The sequence below is a fragment of the Equus przewalskii genome, chromosome 2 (genome assembly GCF_037783145.1).
Source record: "Equus przewalskii isolate Varuska chromosome 2, EquPr2, whole genome shotgun sequence".
Taxonomy (NCBI): Eukaryota; Metazoa; Chordata; class Mammalia; order Perissodactyla; family Equidae; genus Equus; species Equus przewalskii.
In genome coordinates, this window is record NC_091832.1 from 836,989 (window position 1) to 843,041 (window position 6,053).

A 6,053-nucleotide genomic window follows, 5' to 3' on the forward strand; every position below is an offset into this window, starting at 1 on the left:
CGCTCTTGTTCCAGCTTTTCAGTCAGTCCCTACTCTTCGTTATTTTGGTGATGGGGGGTGTGTGTGTGTGTGTGTGTGTGTGTGTGTGTGTTTATTGGCTGGTCTGAGAGCAGCTCTGCCCTCAAAGCTCATTGGCTGAACAGAAATAAATGACATGCCCTCAGCCCACTGGCAATCTAGCCCTTCTCCAACTCAGGTTAGTGACCCCACCCACTTCTTTAAGGGGTTCACTTTTCAGAAACCTGTTTTGACAATTTAGGACACAAAGGATACAAAGATGAATGAGACACGGTCTTAGCCTACTAATAGCTCACAACAGCATTCAGTGTTCAATTCAAGGAACGAAAGCTATTCTGGATATTTAAAGAAGAAAGGATTTTAATATGGGGATTGGATGCTTGAAAATCATTTCAAGGGCTGGAGGCATGGGTTGTAGGCACCAGTGGTGACTTCCAGCTGCTACCTCTGCACCATCAGGAAGGTGGAAATCAGGAGGCCTCAAATCGAATATGGAGTTCCAGATTCTAGAATCTGTAACATATCACATACTCTCAATCTAGGGACCAGAGAGCCAGAACTGGGAAGCCGTTATTGCTTCACTGAAAACTGACTCTTGACAATCATAGAACTGTTGACTAGTTACTGGAATATGATGCAGAAAAACTTCGTGTCTCCACAACTGTGCTTGCCAGCAGGAAACATCTAAAACAGCAAGATTTCCTTTGTTTCATTTCTACTTTTCAAATCTCATACGTGTGCGTCCACTGGTGGGACTCAATTTGCATTCGGAACCCTATCTACAGGGAAGTCTGGGAAATAGAAGATGAGAGTGGTTATTGGGAGAAGAACCAACAGTGTCTTCCACAGACTCAGGAACATACATGGGCACTGAAGGGTTAGAGGGAGCATGCTGCACAAAGTAAATAGGTCACAAATAAGGGAGATCACTTCTCCCTGGGGTTCACGGAAAGTGGCAGAGAAGAGACTCCTCCTGCTGGGTCTTGAAGAATATCCTGTAGAAGTTTGCCTCAAAGGGGGCTGAAGGGCATTTGGGGCAGAGTAAGCATTAGGAGTTAAGGCAAGCGTGTGAAAAAGTGTAGTGCACCTAGAATCAGCCTGTGCTTTCTTTGTCCGGAACAGGAGGGAGAAAGAGGAGGGCACTGAGCAATGAGGTCCAAGAAGTGGCAGGGCCCAGATCAAGGCACACCTCATACGCCATGCTCAAGAGCTCAGATTTCTCCTAGAAGTGATAGGGGGACCTTCGGAAGGTTTTACACGGGGGAATGACAAGACGAGATGGGTTTTAGAAAGGTCACTGTGGAGGCTGTGCGGAAGAAGCACTGGAATGGGGAGCAACTGGAAGAAAGAGAGCAGTTGGGAAGATATTGCAATATGGTAGACTAGACGTGGCTGGTACCTAAACTAGGACTATGGATGTTGGGATGGGCAAGAGAGGGCTTGGAGTATACGTGGAAGTTGAATCAATAGGACTTGATTGAGCTGAAGTGGTGGGGAGCAATTATTGCGTGTATGCTATGTGCCAGGCTCTATTCTATACTGCATGTATGAACTCATTCAATCCTTACAAAACCCTATGCAGTAGGTCCTATTATCAATCACATCTGCAGATGTGGAAACTGAAGCACAGCTGGTAAGTGGTGGAGCTAGGATTTGAATGGAAACAAACACTCAACCACTTTGCTATGAAACACCTCTGCTCTTAGTGATAAAATTTGCTTTCCTGTCCTTTATGAATTTGCATTTCACTGTGAATTCTGGTTTGGACCCTGACTCAGGAGTTCTTTTAACCTAGACATTCATGGATGAATTTCTGCAGGTCTAAGGAACCCTGAAATTGTAATCAAGTTTGTATGTTTTTCAGCATTTGTGTATTATTTTTCTGGAAGGAATGGCCAGACTTATCAAATGAGTTACCAGGGGTTCTCAAATGGGTTTCTGACCTAAGAATACATTTAAGAACTCTGCCTTAGAGGAATGGTTCTCAAGGTGTGATCCCTGAACCAGTAGCATAAGCATCTCCTGGGAACTTGCTAAGAAGGCATATTCCTGGCCCCTTCCAAGACCTACTGAGCCAGAAACTCTGAGGGTGGGCCCGGAAATCTGTGTTAATAAGCCTTCCAGGTGCTTCTGATGTGTGCCCACGTTTGGGAAGCACTGCCTCAGAGCAAACACAAGCGTGAGTGATGTGGCAGCAGGGGCTATTCGCTGACCTGGGTGGGGCATTCACAGTGGATGTGGTGTCAAGGAGGGTAGGGAAAATCTCAGAAGCCCAAGGTCTTCTGTGAGTGCTCTCAGGAAGGACAGATGCTTTGAACTGAGCAGTATTTTGGACAGGGCATTCACTAAGGGCTTCTGCAGTCCTCAGGACAGGCATTTCTGGAAGGTGCTGGGGTCTCGACTTGCAGCTGAGAAGATGCAACCTGTAGACTCATGCACCAATCCCACAATGCCTCGAGGCCAGTCTCCCCCTCTGTCGTAGTTTCTCCTGGGGCTGCATTTTAGATATCTTGTTTCATCCAAGTACACAGACCTCTAATGACTTTTCCACAGAGGATAACCTGCCTGGGCTCCCAGGGCAGTTAGCATCCACTGACACCCTGGCTGCTCCCCACGAGCTGCCAGGGCCTCTGGTCCACACCTCACCCAGTTGACACTGCAGCCGTGCAGCCTGTGCAGGATTCATGCCCACAATGCCAGTCTCTTTCTACATCTTCCTGGGAGCGTGAAAGGGAACGAACGACCTGCGGCGCTGAGTGATGGGATTGGTGGGGGTTCCTGTTCCCCACTCCCCTGCTGCCCTCCCTCCAGACACCCAGGCTCAGGTCCGTCTTTCTGCAAAGTCACAAAACTGGAAAGCTCTTGGGGTAGGGAGAGAGCATGTGCCTGCTGGTTGGCTTGGAAAGGTTCTGGGAATTCATTATGATCTAAACAACTATTCCAGTCATTCCTGTGACTCAGCGCCTGCCAGCAGGATCTTCCTGTGTGCACGGGGCCGGGGGTTGCTGACTCAGTGCTGAGGAGGGCACCTTGTCAGCGCTCCTGGGCTCCCAGCTCCTCCTGCCTCCCCTTCGTCCCCAGAGGACACCAAAGGGAAGCAGGCAGTGGGGGGAGCTTCTCAGCGTGTCCAGTTTCACTTCTAAACCAGCATCCAGCCTCCTCGAGTTACCACTCTGACCACGTACATCTGTTAGTCTTCCGGGCACTTTGGCGAGGAAGCCATCAGGAACAGTCACACAGGCATCATGCTTCACGTACCCAATTAACACGTGTTTAGCCAGCACCTACTATGCATCCAGGACTGGGATCCAGAGAGATGTGACTGTATCTACCCACAACTTTCAGAGGTCTGGCGGGGGAAAAGCCCTCGCAGTCCCGCAGGAAGTAATGGAGAGAGTGCTGCAGCAGGGCTGTGGAGAGCCGGGGCTGCTGAGCAGCAAGCGGTAAGCTTTTCTAGGTGCCTGGCATTCCTCTTTAACATGCAGCAAAATTCAAAATTACTTTTGTTTATGGAAGCCAGAGAGACAAGAAAATGCAGGAACTTGCGAGGACCAAGGGCAGGACCTTCTGGAAGAAGGGAGGCTGAGGAGGAGGCAAAGGGCGGGAAGACCTCAGTGGCAGGCTTAGGGTTTTGCCTAAGGGCTTTTTCTTAACTTGAACCTGTGACGCACTACTAGGCAGCAGGCTCAGTGTCCCCGAAACTGCAAATGAACTGCTGGCGCTCTCCTCCTTCACGTGAGAAGGAGAAGGAGAAAAGACAGATCACATGCTGCCGGATGAAAATTAAAGAAGTGAGGACACCAACATGGCATCTACTACGTACCAAACCTTTACATGTAAGGTTTCTCTCTCATTAAATATGAACAACGCATGCATGTGCACGCGCCTGCACGCGTGCACGCGCGCACACACACACACACACACACACACACACAGTAGCTATCCAGGCACAGGGGGTTAGCAAACCCGCCCCAAGGGTAGCTGAGCTGAGATTAGGGCCTGTGTTCCTGCCATTTACAAACTTACTGTACATGAAGGTATATAATATTAAGAGATGCTCATATCCTCATTTTACAGAAGGGGAAACTGAGGCTTGGAGAAGTTAACTAACCTCTCTCCAAGGTCATACAAGCGGTCGGTGAGGTAACAGGACTTCAGACCCAGATCCCTCTGAATTCACAGCCTGGGGCCTGTCCCCGGCACCACCTGCTGTTTCCATTTTGAGTCCAGATATCATCTGTCTTTAGTGTCTACTGTCTCAACCTCTGTAAAATGGAACCTGATATTGTCATGCAGGACTGTGATCACTATCTCCTGTAATGTTAGAATTAAAACACTTAATCATAACTCCAAGCATACTTTCGTAGTCACTTATTCATTCATTCAATAAATTTATATCGAATATTCATCTCCTTGTGCCAGACTCAAGGCCCTGAGAACACAGCAGTCAAAAAGGCAGGCACTGGGGCCAGCCCCATGGCCTAGTAGTTGAGATCAGTGCACTAAGTTTTGGCAGCCCATGTTGGTTCCGGAGTGTGGACCTACAGCACCTGTTAGCGGCCATGCTGTGGTGATGTGCCACAAACGAAACAGAGGAAGACTGGCAGTGGATGTTAGCTCAGGGTGAATCTTCCTCAAGCAAGAAAAAGAGGAAGACTGGTGACAAATATTAGCTCAGGGTGAATCTTCTTCAGCAAAAAAAAAAAAAAAAAAAAAAGGTAGGCATGGTCCCTTCTCCCCATGGAGCTTTCAGCATAATGGGGAGAGAAAACCAGGAAATAAGAGATAGAACCAACCAGTTTATTAACATTGCAGTAAATGGTATAATAATGACAGCTAAGACTTCAATTACACTTACTATGTCCCAAGAACTATTCTAACTATTCTAAATATTCCACATAAATTAATTCTGACAGGCCAAAGAGGGAAGTGGAGAAATCAATGAAGGCTCCTGAAGGACGTGTCAGCTCCACCTGAAAACAGGATGAGTTGGTAATGTTGAGGAGGGCGGGGCGGGGAAGCACAGGACAGCCTAGGACTGTGTGTCCATGTGGCCACTCGCCACCCCAGGCTGCGGAGCGAGGAATGCTCATCTGAACTGAGGTGCCCTAGGAGTAAATGCGACCGGCTTTCAGACTCGCACTGAAAAGAACGTAAAACACCTCATCAATGTTTTGTATTGATTGCATGTTGACCTGATGATATTTTGGATATATTGGGTTAAATCAAATGTATTATTAAAATCAATTTTACCTGTTTCTTTTTACTTTTTAAAATGTGGCCACTAGACAATGTTGAATCGTGTGTGTAGCTCACGTTGTACTTTGAAAGGACGGTGCTGTCCTAGAAGGGCTGGGAGCCTCAGGGAGCAGGCACATCAGAGCCGCTGTGGGGCACGAGGGGAGGAGAGAAAGAGGATGCCGAAGGCTGGTATGAACCTCCAACCTCTATTCTGCGGATCACACAGAGTGATTTTAACCTCTGTGAACCCCAAATCTGAGATGCTGGGGCGCACTGACTTACTGGAAATTGACTCTTCCTCCAAACCAGCTCTAGCTGTGAGCCAGGGAACGGTTAATGCTCTTCGTGAGTCCCATATTGTAGATGGAAGAGGCCAGAAAAAGCAGGGCAGCGACCTGGCCACATGGCCGAGTGGTTAAGTTCGCATGCTCTGCTTCGGCAGCCCAGGGTTTCGCGGGTTCAGATCCTGGGTGCAGACATGGCACCGCTCATCAGGCCATGCTGAGGGGGCGTCCCACACAGCAGAGCCAGGAGGACCTACAACTAGAATATACCACCATGTACTGGGGGGCTCTGGGGAGAAAAAGAAGAAAAAAGAAGATTGGCAACAGATGTTAGCTCAGGGCCAATCTTTAAGAAAAAGAAAAAAGAAGCATCGGGGCAAAAATGTAAAGAAATAGAGGAACATCTTAGGGTAAAAATCAAGCCCCTAACAGTGGCCCCCCAGTCCTGTACATGGCTCCTGCCTGCCTGCTTCCCTCTCTGATATCTCTTACCTGGCTCCTCCCTTACCC

General features: G+C 48.4%; 1 long non-coding RNA gene across 1 annotated transcript; it reads left to right on the plus strand.

Moving 5' to 3' along the window:
* Positions 1-284: 284 nt before the first annotated feature.
* LOC103561670 (uncharacterized) lies at positions 285-5,275 on the plus strand. Its single transcript, XR_547499.2, has 3 exons — positions 285-3,461; positions 3,696-3,854; positions 4,935-5,275. It is a non-coding gene; the product is annotated as an uncharacterized lncRNA (long non-coding RNA).
* Positions 5,276-6,053: the final 778 nt, after the last annotated feature.